Raw genomic sequence first — 15,165 nt, 5'->3', positions numbered from 1 at the left:
CTAATTCATCAGGTCTAATGCAGCAACTTCATCCTCTAAAATGCAGTTCTGACTTTTCTTTTCTACTCAAAAAGTTTTAATGGATAGATTATATATCAAATCACTTTCAAAGTTCATAGTATAGCCCTGTAAAAAGCTACTTCTTATCCCTCACATCTCTTAACTGTAACAGGCTCTCTCCAAGGACAGAAACATAGCATACAATATAGCTACCATTTACTGAATGCTTACTAAGCATCACTCATTCATCTGCTGCTCATTTTTATTATCTATTTTATTGAAGGCCTACCTGGTATCAGGTATTATTCTGGGTACTGTGAATACAGCAGTGAACCTAAGAGGCAAATGTTCTGCGTTCATGCAGTTTACAACTCTAGTGGGGGTAGACAATAAGCAAATAAATAAGATATGGTATATCAGATGGAGGTAAGTGCTAAAAAAAAATATGTCAGAAAAGGACAATAGGGAATGGTAATGAGGTGTGATTTAAAAGTGTGGCCAGGGAAAGTCTCACTGAGAAGGTGACAGTTGGGCAAAAATCCAAAGGAAATAAAAGGACCAGCCATGAGGATATCTGAGGGATGACAATCCCAGGCAGTAGAAAGCTCCTGAACTGGGAACACCCCATGTTCAAGCAATAGCAAGGCGGCCAGTGTGACTGGAGCCAAGCGAGGAAGAGGTAGTAAGAAAGACGACTAGGGCCAATTATGTGGTGTGAGAGTAAGAACTCTAACTTTTATTCTGTGAGCTGAAAGTCACTGAATGGTTTTGAGCCGAGAAGGGTGAGAATCTGAGTTTTAAAATGATCACTCCAGCGGGTGTGCGTGAAGAAGAACCTACAGGGGGCAAGGTTAGAAGTGGAGATCAGGCAAAAATGATGGAGAACCAAGGTGGCAGTAGAGGAAAGGATTTGCTGGTGGATGAGACTGCAGAGGGTGAGAAAAAGAAGAGTCAACATAGATGCAAACTATTACATTTAGAATAGATAAACAACAAGGTCCTATTGTATAGCACAGAGAACTATATCCAGTCTCTGGGATAAACTGTAATGGAAAAGAACTTTTAAAGAAGGTATATATGTGTACAATGAGTCACTTCGCTATATAGCAGAGATTGGCACAACATTGTAAGTCAACTATACTTCAGTTTCAAAAAACAAAAAGAAGAAGAGCCAAGCATGACCTCAAGGATTTTAGACTGAGGAACTGGTAAGACAGAAGAGCAATTTACCAAGATGGAGAAGACAGTGGAAGGAGAACACAATTAAAGGGGAGTGGAAGGAAGATCAACAGTTTGGATCCAGACATATTAGCTTTGAGAAACCTATTAAGTATACAGGTAAACTCATTAGTTAAGCAGCTGAATATATACCTGGAGTTCAGTGTTTGAGTTCACACTGAAGATACCTGGGCATCATCAGTGTAGACTTGGTTTGAAAAGCATGAAATTAGATGAGAGCCCCAAAGAGTGAATATAGACAGAACTGAGCCATAGAGCACACCAATATTTACATACTTAGAGATAAGAAAAAAAAAAAAATGGGAAGAGAGGCCAAGAAGGAACAGCCCATAGGAGGAAGAAAGCCTAGAAGAGTAGTATTATAAGGGCTGGGAATTAACCACTGAAGCTAGCAGCACAGTGAATACTTGTGACCTTGACAAGAACCGTTATGGGATAATGATGAGCTGACAAAAGCTGACTGGAGTAGGTTCAAGAAAGCCTGGGATGAGATGAAGTGGAGACAGTGGGTACAGTTAGGTCTTCTGAGGACATGTAGCCATACACTGAACCATGGACTTCACAGGTTAATTAGGAGATCATTATTTCTCTTAATCTGCAGATGAATCCTATGAAATAGGTACTGTTTATTACTTCCATTTACAAATGTAAAAAACAAAGCTCAGAGAAGTGAAATAATTTTTAAGGCCAAAATCTGTGAGTGGCAGGACCAGGACTCTAAATCCAAGTTTGTGTAATTCCAAAGCATAAGGCTAGCCACAGTGATGGAGCCTCTCAATCTTTGGGAAGAAGCAGCTGGGACCTAGTCGTAGTCCCAAAGATTCCCCAGTTCTTTGACAAGGTTTTATAACTCGAAAGCCAGTCTTTTGGGGACACCAAGGCAGGCCCCCATTTTCCTCTGTGAACTTGTCAGTGCTTAATCAATGAAGTCATCACTGCACTGACCTGAGTTAGGGAGCACAGGTCCTTCTGGTCATTATGTCCACCACCCAGGTGGCTTCTTCACCCCTAGGGCCATCTTTCACCTTGAAGGCAAAAATACCACCAATTTTCTTCACAAACTGCTCTCCTTCCTGGAAAGAAAAACAACACAGAGTTATATTAAGTTCATTCCTCTGGCTTTCTCCCCAAATTAAATGTTTAAATAGATACATGACGTGAGCGGCTGGATCAACATGCAGTCCCCAGGCTCCCTTAGGATCTTTCACCCAGAAAAATCCAAAAGGCAACTAGGCAGCAACTCCTTCATCTGCCAGATCTTCTGATGAAAATGGCTTTCTGCTCACAACCGGTGGAAGGACGGGGGGATGGGGGAGTGGGTGGCACAGCAGCACTTTCTATTGAAATAGGCTTCATTTGTCTCAATAATGTCTGAAAAATTCACTCAGCCTCTCAAAATGTAGCAACCCTAACTCTTCTATTTTTTGTGTTTGTGTGCAAGTAAATTTCACATATATTTTTGGTGTTTCACAATCAGAATTTAAAGATAAGTGTTTTAACTGATTTCCTGGGTTTGTATGAAGAATTACACAAGTAATATCCCATCCATCAACTACTTTTGGATCTTGGGAAATGAGGCTGGAAAAATAACCTCAGATCCATATCTCTGTAGGGTGGTTTCCTTTTTCCTTCCTTCTCCTTCCAACATTACTATCTAATTTTAGAGCATACTTATCAGCCCCCCAAAAACCCATATCCATTAGCAGTCACCCTCTACCATTGCCATTCTCTCCTCCTTCTAGCCCCTGGCAACCACTAATCTACTTTCTGTCTTCACTGATTTGCTTATTCTGGATATTTCACACAAATGCAAACATATATGTTCTTTTGTGACTGGCTTCTTTCACTTAGCATAATGCTTTGAAGGTTCATCCACACTGAAGCATGTATCAGTAATTAATTACTTGTCATGACCAAAGAATATTCCATTGTACAGACACAGTACATTTTGCTTAGCCTCTCATCTTTGATGGCTGTGCCCCCTTTTTAGCTATTATAAATAATACTGCTATGGGCTTTTGTGTGTAAGTTTTGACATGGACATAAGCTCTAATTCCTCTAGGGCATATATTTAGAAGTGAATTTTGGATCATAAGGTGATGTTTAACTTTTTGAGGAACTATCAAACTGTTTTCTAAAGTGGTTGCACCACATTACAATCCTACCAGCAGTCAATGAAGGTTCCGATTGCTCCACATCCTTACCAATATTTATGTCTGTCTTTATCTTAGTCATCTTAGTGGGTGTGTAAATCTTTTTCTTCTACATAGATGACACTCCTGAACTATCTAGAATCAACCCTGAGTCTTAGGACTTCAAAGAAGCTATTATAAAAATATTTAGTGTAGGCCTACTTATCTCAACAGCCATTGAGGCAAATCTTACAAGTGAGTGTTCTGAAATCAACTACCAACATTTCCTAGTTAAATAAAGAAACCAAAATGATTGTCAGATTTTTAAAGTGAAGAGAAATTCTCTTATTTTGGCTTCCCTTAGAAGATCTCACTCAAATTATTTTAACATTAAGAAAAATTAATAACAATAATCTTTTGGGGGCTATAAAGTTTACAAGCACTTATTTATAAACATTATTTCTTTACTTTTCATGAAACCCTGTAAGTAGTTGGAGAGGTATTAATATTCTCCATTCCCACCCAGCTTCATAAACTCAAGTCTCAGTTCACGTGCTAAGTCCTGTGGAAAGGCTTTTCTGTCTCTACTGGACACTTCAATAGCTCTTTGCACATGCAACCATGTGCAAGTTTATGTTAAAACAGATTCCCTCCCACCCGCCCCGCCCCCAGGAAAATTTTTTCTTGTCTGTTTCCCATTTAACTCTACGTTCCCTGAGAGACAGGGACATATGACAAGTAAAGCAATACAACCAGAACTCAATCTCGGGTTGGTTTAACTTCAAATTCAGTGCACTTTCTATTTTTTCATACCAAAGGCAAATTAGGTTACATCCATACTTCCTAACTTTAGCCTATAAAAGTCGTTTCTGTCACCATACATAAATTAAAAGAAAGTTCAAAGTCTTTCCCACATTCATTGAAATCCTTTATCCCTCAAGGCTCTGTGGAGGTAATCTGGAAAAGTAGATTAGCAATACTGGTGTGCTGGACCACCCAAAGAGCCACACCTCCTCTGGAAGCCAATGACCCATGAACTTCCAGCTGCATCTATGCCATCTGTTTGCACAATGCCTCAGGAATAGTTATGGCAGACAGCAACAAATTAGAGCAGGAGAACACAGCAAACGTTTAGGAATTCCACCTGAATACTTCGAAATTCCTCCCACTTCCTTAAGATAGATGTAGATTAATTTTGCAGTTGCTGTTACTTTTGAAAAGCAACAGATCCTCTTAAAAAATCATATCCTTTGGTCAATAAAACATTTTCATTTGAAGAGGAAATGAGAGAGGGTAAGGAAAAGGACAAGGAGGACAGAGTTAAAAGCGTAAAGAAACTACACATCTCTTGCGAAACTGGAGACCACGAATACCAAGAAAGTTCTAAGTGCCTCCTTGCTTGAAGAAAAGCACTTCTGAGTAGCAAAAGGTCAAGGAGTAGGTCCTGTACTAAAACTTAATGGGAACAAGAAATTAAGACAGAATTCAAAGAAGGACAATGGAGTACTGCTAATGGGGACAAAAGTGGAAATAAAATCTCTTGCCAGGCTTCTTTTGCTAAAGCAGACAATGTATGAATTGACAAAAGATTCCAATACTTTCACTTTCTAGTGCTGCAAACATTTAGGAAACTGACAATCGTGGGAAGGAGAGAAAAAATAAGGGGACAAGGTCCACACAAGAGAGGTTATAGGGGGAGAAGAATTAAAATGGGAGCAAGAGGCATACACTTGAAAATCTAAAAAAGACTGTGAAATAAAAACAACACTGTTTTGTTAATTCTAGTAATGAAGTACTCAATCATTGACATACAGCCGTACCAGATACTCTCTAAACTTTTTTTTTGGACAGAATAATGTTGAAAAAATGGGACAACCTGGCAGAAGTAACTATTCTATGGGTTACTCTGCAGGCAAATATTGGTGGCATGAAAAAACTTTTTTCAGGCCTTAGAGAGTCCAACTGCATTTTAATAGACACTTGTAATGAAAGAAATTTAAAAAACAATACGGAGATATAATTTCCTACTAATGCTCATGAATTGTCATTGAGTTTGTAAATTAGTACCCCTTTTTTGGGGTGGATATACTGGCAATTTGTATCGAAAGCTAGACATACATATCACACAACCTAACAATTCCCCCTTGTAATTATTTGTGCTAACCTGATCAGGGCATTAAGTACTCAAAGATGAGTACAAAAGGAAATTTATTATACCTTTATTTTTTGCAAGATTTAGATACAACCCAATGTTCATCAGAGGAGGCTAGTTAAACAGATTATGATACCTATATTCAAATGTGTACTTCAGTTCAGTTCAGTCGCTCAGTCATGTCCGACTCTTTGCGACTCAATGAACCGCAGCACGCCAGGCCTCCCTGTCCATCACCAACTCCCATGGTCTACCCAAACCCATGTCCATAGAGTCGGTGATGCCATCCAACCATCTTATCCTCTGTCGTCCCCTTCTCCTCCTGCCCTCAATCTTTCCCAGCATCAGGGTCTTTTCAAATGAGTCAGCTCTTCTCATCAGGTGGCCAAAACATTGGAGTTTCAGCTTCAACATCAGTCCGATGAACACCCAGGACTCCTTGCAGTCCAAGGGACTCTCAAGAGTCTTCTCCAACACCACAATTCAAAAGCATCAATTCTTCAGCACTCAGCTTTCTTCACAGTCCAACTCTCACATCCATACATGACCACTGGAAAAACCATAGCCTTGACTAGACGGACCTTTGTTGGCAAAGTAATGTCTCTGCTTTTTAATATGCTGTCTAGGCTGGTCATAACTTTCCTTCCAAGGAGTAAGTGTCTTTTAATTTCATGGCTGCAATCACCATCTGCAGTGATTTTGGAGCCCAGAAAAACAGCCACTGTTTCCACTGTTTCCCCATCTATCTGCCATGAAGTGATGGGACCAGATGCTATGATCTTAGTTTTCTGAATGTTTAGCTTTAAGCCAACTTTTTCACTCTCCTCTTTCACTTTCATCAAGAGGCTTTTGAGTTCCTCTTCACTTTCTACCATAAGGGTGGTGTCATCTGCATATCTGAGGTTATTGATATTTCTCCCGGCAATCTTGATTCCAGCTTGTGTTTCTTCCAGTCCAGCGTTTCTCATGATGTACTCTGCATACAAGTTAAATAAGCAGGGTGACAATATACAGCCTTGACGTACTCCTTTTCCTATTTGGAACCAGTCTGTTGTTCCATGTCCAGTTCTAACTGTTGCTTCCTGACCTGCATACAGGTTTCTCAAGAGGCAGGTCAGGTGGTCTGGTATTCCCATCTCTTTCAGAATTTTCCACAGTTTGTTGTGATCCACACAGTCAAAGGCTTTGGCATAGTCAAGAAAGCAGAAATAGATGTTTTTCTGGAACTCTCTTGCTTTTTCGATGATCCAGTGGATGTTGGCAATTTGATCTCTGGTTCCTCTGCCTTTTCTAAAACCAGCTTGAACATCTGGAAGTTCACGGTTCACGTATTGCTGAAGTCTGGCTTGGAGAATTTTAAGCATTACTTTACTAGCATGTGAAATGAGTGCAATTGTGCGGTAGTTTGAGCATTCTTTGGCATTGCCTTTCTTTGGGACTATGGGGTCATTAAAACCAATGGTAAGGTTTTACATTTATGGGCAGGGAATATACTATGAAGAAATAAAAGCTGGTTATAAAACAACAGGTAGACCAATGCAGGTGTATCCTTGCAAGATGGTGGCAGAACAGGTCTGCAAGCTGCTGAGCCAGTGCCTGCCTGCTGGGAACAATCAGCCCTAGCCCTCTCTACCTGAAGAAGACTGGTGATCATTATGAAAATCCTAGAAATGCAGGGTACTTTGTCAAGACACGTCAATCACATTAGCTATTCAGTACAATCACACCCACAGCACAATCACCTTAAGATGTTAAGAAATCCTTTGTGCTACAGTAAGGGAGTTTCGAGATATGCACATAGGTTGTCTTCACAATGCTCCCCTAACATAAGTGAAATGCACACCTCAAATATTTTGAATCATTTTCTTTATTTCAGCCCACTAGTTAGCTTCATAGATGGGTAATTGTAATTACATGACTCTTGCTGTAATTGCCTTGTTGGTCGCAAAATTAAAATCAATTATGAAACACCAAGATGTCTTTAAGTTTGAGACAATGAAGTAGATCTCTAATTTTGCCTGAAGAGAACAAGTCTCTTTTTGGAGAAAGAGTTACTGTTAGATTGCTCTAGTGTGATTATTATCTATCAAGAACTAATTACTGTACATAAACACAGGTCCACATATGTAATATAAATTTTAAAACTCATGTATTGTATGATCCTAGTTATGGGGAAATTGTATGTTCATATACACAGAGAGCTGTCTGAAAGAATATCAGTTACTGTTAACACTTTAGTGAGCTCTTAGTAATGGCATTTCAGGAGATTAAAAAATTTTTTTCTCTGTATGTTTCTGTATGATTCTTTTAATCAGCTCATTTTTAAAACAAGAAAAACAGATTTTAAAACTTTGAGACTCAAGCACAAAAAAATTATTTTTAAAAGGACTTTTGATATTAGGTACCCTTGCATATACATGTGCTCAGTCCTGCCTGACTCTCTGCGACCTTGTGGACTGTAGCCCACCAGGCTCCTCTGTTCATGGGATTATCCAGCTAAGAATATTGGAGTGGGATGCCATTTCCTCCTCCAGGGGGTCTTCCCAACCCAGGGATCAAACTTGCATCTCCTGTTTGGCAAGTGGATTCTTTGCCATTGGCAGGTGGATTCTTTACCACTGAGTCACATGGGAAGTCACTTTTAAGGCTCCTTTAATTATTATTCTTTTGAATGGTTCTAGGTAAGACCTTTTTATTCAGAAAGAAATTACACTGAAATAAATTAGAATCACTTTACATAACTGAAACTTGGAGATTTATAAATTTCTGAAATATACTCTTACCAGAATTACAAGGAAGCTATAAGAGACACTGAGAAACGTAAAATACACTCAATACTTAACAATATGATATAAATTTTCAACTTATACCACTTCATAGATATACCCAAAATCTATATCTGCTTCTTCTAACCCAGGGTCCTCCTGGTAGTATTTTACATAAATTTTACTTACATCTTCTGACAATATGATATAAATTTTCAATTTGTATCACTTCATGGCAACACCTGAAATCTATATCTGCTTCCTCTAGCCCAGGGCCCTCCTGGTAGTATTTTACATAAATCATATCTTCAAGCTTCTTCTCAATCTCTGTAAAGACAAGATCTACCGTAAATTAATCAACTGCAGAACTGTTTGGAGCAGCCTCAATTTGATGAGTTCTAAAAGAACTGTGGAAAATAATCTATTTCAATCCACGGACTCACACAGGTACTAGGTTTTTTAACATTTATACAGTAAATGTTGTATAAATGTAGTAACTTTCAAAAACCCTAAGAAAGATGTTGTGACTCTTACCCAAAGGAAACTGGTATTGTCATAAAAAGCTTAAAAAAAAAAAAACCCACAAGATTTTCTTCCTATTTTTTCAGCAAATACTGGGTGCTTACTAGGCAGTAGGTATTGTCTTAAAAAATATGAAAAACCAACAAACTCACCCTCATGAAGCCTCTGTGCCAGTGGAAGAGACAATGAATATGCAAAAAAAAAGAAGAATGTAGTTACCATAAAGAAAATAAAGCAGGTTAAGGGAATATAAAGAAAGCATATTTGTGTGTTGGTTTATTTTAGATAGCCTAGTCAGTCAGATGGGCTTCCCTTGTGCTCAGCTAGTAAAAAATCCACCTGCAATGTAGGAGACCTGGGCTCGATCCCTGGGTTGGGAAGATCCCCTGGAGACGGTACCTAGCAGAGACCCTAGCCCATGGTAAAAAATGACAACCATGACTATTACAAGCTGCAGAGGATCAGGTGTTAGATGACTCAAAGATCTGTGAAAGATGAAGGCACCTTGGGATTTGTAATTCCTCTGAAATAATACAAGCATGCTGGTAGTGGTTGGCCTAGGATTGGAACAACAAACACCAAATGGATATACTCTTGATGGAGTCAAGGGCCTAGCAGCTGCTCAGTAAGCAACGCCTTTCTGTCCTCTTTTCCTACCCCCTCTCCTTCCTTTTCTCTTTCTCTCTCCCCACTCATTCCATCCATTTCTCCCTTCTTTTCCCTTCCCTTCTATCATTTCATACATGTTAAATGACTGCTTGCCACATGCCAAGCCTTGTTCGAGGTACTGGAAGTCTAACAGTGAACAAGTGAGACCCAGTCCCTCACCGAGTTTATATTTTTCCAGGAGAAAAAGAAGTAAACACACAAAAATAATTGCAAGTATTAGAAAACAAACAAAAAGAGAAACCTACTCTAGGTAAAGCAGTTGAGGAATGATGTCTCTGAACAAGTGAATTTAAGCCGCTGCTGCTAAGTCGCTTCAGTCATGTCTGACTCTGTGCGACCCCATAGACGGCAGCCCACCAGGCTCCCCCATCCCTGAGATTCTCCAGGCAAGAACACTGGAGTGGGTTGCCATTTCAAGACCCAATTAATGGAGGAAAAAGAGCTAGCCATTCGAAGAGGAAACGGCAAAGATCCTAAGGGAGAAAACAGTTTGTTATGTTAAAAGAAAGTAAAACAGTACCAGTTACTAGAGTAGAGTTAACGGGGGGAGAATGGCAAGAAATGAAATTGGAGAACTGGGCAGGGAAAAGACCATGCAGGCCAAAGTAGGGAATTCGGGAACCCGCTGAAATGATTCAACAGGAAAGTGAAATAGTTGTGATTATTCTTACACCAGTGTGCAGTGGCCAGGCTGGGATGCAAGAACTTAGGTGGGGAGAGAGTTATGAGGCTGCTGAAGCGGTCCAGATAGGAAGTGGTGGTGGTCTGGACTACAGTGGAGGCAGTCTGCCAGTGGAGATGAACAGAAGGAAGTGGATTCAAAATATATTTTGGACGTAGGATCCATATGCCTTGCTGCTGGGAATGAGGGAGATCTAAGGGGGAGGGGAAAGACCAAGGATGATGTAGGTGTTTGGCCTGAGTAACTGAGGGGATGGTAGTGCCAAAAGGAAGAATGCAGTGGGAGTGAAGAAAAATCAAAGTTCCATCTCAGGACAGTCAGCATGTGATGCTTGTGAGACAAGAAGGCAGCAAATCTATTCCCAGCCTGTGTCTTGTATAAAATGAATATGATGTTATAATACAAAGTTAATACATTCAGAAGCGGTCTAAAGGAAAGAAAAGTTTAACTGTAAATTAAATGCACAATTCATTAAAACTGTAAATTAAATTAAATTAGTCACAGCTCTTAAATATGACCTCTCCTATTCATTTTCATGGTCCCTGTTGCAGCACTAAACATCTCTTACCCACACTACTACAATTGTTTGCTAAGGATTCCTGGCCTCTGGTCCCTCCATCACTCAACTCAAAGTAATACCAGAATGATCTACCTAAACTGCAATACAATCACATCATCTTTTGCTAAAATTCCTATTCTGCAGGATAAATGTCAAACTCCTGAGCACAGCATTGGGAGCATTTCAAAACTTTGATCCAATCTACTGTCACCTGCGTGCTGACTCTGCCCCTCTACCCAGGCACAACAGAATAATCTACCCTCTACCGGCACAGGACCACCACTCACCAAATCTTGCATTTGCAAATCTCCACACCTACGTACAGGCCTGGGATGCCCTTCCTCTACCTTCTGCTGGACAGTCCTAGTCACCCCAGTTCAAAGTTAGGTTCTTCATACTAATTTCTTCCTCTGGGCTTCTGTAGCATTTTGAAAAAGGTATGTCTGCCTTTCCTTATATACTCAGAGGATCATACTTAGGGGCCTAGGCATGAAGCATCTGCTCCATCAAAGTTAGCCAAACAAGAAACTAAGGAAATCAGATTATGTACAATGAGTACTTAAATCCTCACTTGAAATTTTATTTGTACCATCAGAGTTAGAATTATTTTCCCAACTTTGGCCTTTGAAGTGGATTATGTTCTATCACAAAAACTATCAAAACTATCTTCAGTACTTCCAGCCAATTTCTTTCAGTCATTAATATATCATCTGGATTTTTTCATCCTTCTGCCTTCTCAGAAACATCAACTGGAGTTTTGTGAACAAGTCTATCTCCCAATTATTTAATCTCCTGAAAATAAAAGAACTATGAGAATTCCATGTTTAAAACAGAATTTATTGCCCTAAATGCATAATCTTCTATTCTGAGCTAATTAGATGGCTATACTAATGTGCTGACTCTGGTAGCTCTTTATTGTTTGGCTTTTACTGAGGGTTTTCAATTCCAAATATGAACTAGATGGAATTCCAGAAGATGATACAGAACAAATGAATCAGATTAAAGTGGAAACAAAATTCAACATCTTTTTATTTGATACAACTCAATAAACATTTACTCAGTATGAGGGAGATCTTCAAACACAAGGGCAGAATCAAAGTCTTAGATCTCAAAGATTTGCCAACTTAAAAATGCACAATGTGAAAGCTGTGATTAAGTTTATTTGCAGCAAAATGAGGACTGTAGCCTGAGGCAGCATTTCAGATAGCTTTGAGAAACTGCTCCAAAGCGGGGAAGGTCAGTATATATGTGATTTTCGTGAAGGGGAAGTACATGCAATCACTTATTTTTTTGCAGAAGGTTTCTGCTACTCATGAAGGAGCAGTCATCACCATTAAGAACTTTTGTGCTTTTCTAGATATGAGGAGATACAAGAATTGGGCTCATAAAATTGACTTCTGAAAATACCTAACTATCTGAAGACCTGTTCTGCCAATTTTTCTCAGAGCACACAATGCTTCATCTCTACTCTCTACCCTGAATTCCTTTCAGGGGGTGTTGAAAATCAGCTGCTGCAGTAGCACATGATTTAATCCTTGTAGAGGTATATGGCAAGTGCCCATGACAAATGCCAATTTGTAGGTTACAGGGCCCCCTCATGGTTATAAATTTGACCATGTTTTGGGAGGCATTTCATGACCATTTCATCCCATGGTGCTAGAAAGGCTCATTCCTAGGTCTGGTGAAGATTTTGCTAATAGTCCGCTCAATGTGCTACTATTGGGCTAGGTCTTATTTAACAATAGTCAAAGGTCTCCAGACCACCTGTCTTACTAATCTATTATGATTCAGGAAAAAAAAAAAAAAAAAACCCTCTTATTGTATCTTCCCACATGTAGAGTTATACTATTACAATCATTGGTCACATATAGAACTATATAGTCAGAGCCTCAGTCACACATCTGGTAATGCAAGAAACAATAATCTTGCAAAACAGGCAAATACAAATAACATAGCATAACACAGATAGCAGTACTATTGGGTTGGTGGTTCAGACAATAAAGAGTCCGCCTGCAACGCAGGAGACCCAGGTTCAATCCCTGGGTCAGGAAGATCCACTGGAGAAGGGAATACTCCAGTATTCTTGCCTAGAGAATTCCATGGACCGAGGAGCCTGGCAGGCTACAGTCCATGGGGTCACAAAGAGCCAGACATGACTGAGTGGCTAACACACAACAGAGGTATTATTAAAGCCATAAGCCAAGAACTTTCATTAGGTGGAGTCTAGTATATCTCCAGGTCATCTGATTTATTCTGCTCTGTTCCAAGCCTTATCTTTCAGGGAAATGATATATTGGCACTGTCCATAAGGTTCCCAGCCCAACTTCCTAGTGTTATTAGGCTGGTTATCCTTAGTAAAATTTAATTGTTCCCAAGAAAATAGGGACCTTAAAACTTAAATAAGCATAGCCTGGTGTTAACCTCATAAATCCATTCCATAATTGTGGCAGGTTTTATTCCTTGGCTGAAATTTTGCTTGTTACTCTGATTAAGCTTGAGTAACTTTAGAGGAAAAAAAACTTTTTTATTTCTTTTTCACCTGTGCTCATCTGTGGGATCTTAGTTCCCTGACTAGGGATAGAACTCATGATCCCAGCATTGGAAGTGTGGAGTCTTAACCAATGGAACATCAGAGAAGTCCAGAAAAATTCATTTTTATGGCCAGGGTCAGAGCAAGTATTATTAATTGGCCAGATGAGGGGATCCCATCTAGTAATATCAAGAGTAGCCTGGATAGGACTGAACTTTCTTTCTTCTAAAATAATTTCCTAAGGGCTATTCAATCAGAGCCTTGGAGGAGAGAGATCCACCATGGTAACACAAAAGTACTAACATAGCTAACTAGCAGCAAACTCAACAACTGTATTGATTTTTAAAATTAGCATATGATCATGCTCATGATAGGAAAACGTTTGATTCATATACAAAGTGCCAAGAAGTCAAGAAAACATTATAAATGATCATGTGAGTCAGGTCCAGGATCTTGGGCTAGCTGTCCACTTCTGATGTCTTCTTCTCCTCCTAGTGTGAGTGTAGTCTCTCTCCATTTGAGTGCTATTCTAAGGTGATGTTGCGGGTGGCCATCTTCCCTATAGGCTAGTCCAATGTAAGGGTCTTTGCAAGTGGGAATTAATCCAAAAGTTAATTCCCTTCAGTTTCACTGTGCATGAGCTAGTTAAGAGGACCTGATAAAGTGTCCTTCCATCTAGGTTGGAGACAGTCCTTTACATTCTCTTTTCCAGTATGCACAATCCCTGGTCATAGATTGTGAGGCATCTGACCTTCATTCAAAGATAAATCACTGAGATAAGCTCAGAAAAAAATTATAGAGTATCCTTTTAGTAATTCAATTAACCTTCATATTAATATAACATAACAACAAGGAACTATCCAGGGAGAGAGTCTTAGTAAATACAGACCTCCATTAATAAAATTGGGATTTAACATTCATTGAAACATAATCTTTTTCTCTCTAAAATTACCTTCATTTCTACCAAATATAACCAAATTAAGACTAATTTGTTTGCAAAATAAATCTGGTCTCAATAAACTTGACCACAAGGAGTTTTCCTTATAGTTATTCTCAGAGTCTTGCTAGGCATCGGAACAGGTCCTTTCACTTTGAGATTCTTTTCCTTTGCACCGCTGACGAGTACATGGCTTCTCCAGACACCTCACACTGTGGCTGGTGAAGGTGATCCTAATCTGGTGAATGGCCACCTCTGGCTCCATAAGAGTCTTGCTGGTGTCTTTAAAGGCCATGGCTGCAGCATGGCTTCCTGATAGACTTGTTCTTCGGGGAGAGTGAAGAGCAGTGAGGCAGGAACAGGAGCAGGTGGCATGGGGCTCTGCTTCAGTGGCAACCAAGTTTTTCTCAAAGAGGTGCTTTGCCGTAATTTTTATAAGGAGTCCCAGACTGAATTTTTTAAAAAGCTTCTCAGGGCTAGGAAAGTCATGACAAGAGCTTGCCACAGATTTTGTCCGACAGATCTAGGTGAATTCCTTCCTTTCCATGGTTCCCAAAATACCTGGAGGTTTCTATACCTGCTACTGAGGTAGCCTTTCTAATTTATCTGATGAGGCTGCTGGGAACCCAAGAGTTTCCAGTCTCTGGAGAGAGCAGATAGAGAGAAAAGATAAATGTTTAAATTCTTCTTACAAAGGTATAATTTACCAAATTGCTGTAAGTCATAATTATTTTGAGGGGAATGTTTTCCTTTTACCTGGAAAATATATATTCAAGCCAGTAATTTTTCAGATATAAACCACAAAAATTATAACCATATTCACCAGTTCACTAAGTCCTATGTAACTAATCCTTTTTGCTAACAATTTTATGAAGTCATCAGATTTTCCATTAGAATTCTTTAATTTCTTACCCAGTTCAGCACTATGGTCTGAAAATCAGAACACTCTAATTATCCAGAAGTCCATTTTATACATCT

At 39.4% G+C, this 15,165-nt stretch overlaps 1 pseudogene across 5 annotated transcripts in view; it reads right to left on the bottom strand.

The window, feature by feature from the left end:
• Positions 1–15,165, bottom strand: part of LOC147375359 (small ribosomal subunit protein uS14 pseudogene) — a 63,780-nt pseudogene that overhangs the window by 13,789 nt on the left and 34,826 nt on the right. For 2 of the 5 annotated variants that reach the window (XR_015159489.1, XR_015159487.1), the window contains one exon: positions 2,185–2,312. The product of XR_015159489.1 is annotated as a small ribosomal subunit protein uS14 pseudogene, transcript variant X3 (transcript). Of the gene's footprint in view, positions 1–2,184; positions 2,313–8,962; positions 11,130–11,719; positions 14,831–15,165 lie in introns of those variants that run through there. The other 3 variants (XR_015159493.1, XR_015159486.1, XR_015159490.1) reach the window with 2 other exon arrangements.

This window comes from Bos grunniens, chromosome 3, assembly GCF_055505025.1.
Source record: "Bos grunniens cultivar Pamir isolate PY7600 chromosome 3, Bosgru_T2T1.0, whole genome shotgun sequence".
NCBI classification, from domain to species: domain Eukaryota; kingdom Metazoa; phylum Chordata; class Mammalia; order Artiodactyla; family Bovidae; genus Bos; species Bos grunniens.
The sequence above is the reverse complement of the archived record's forward strand: the minus strand, read 5'-3'. Positions and strand labels throughout refer to the sequence as shown.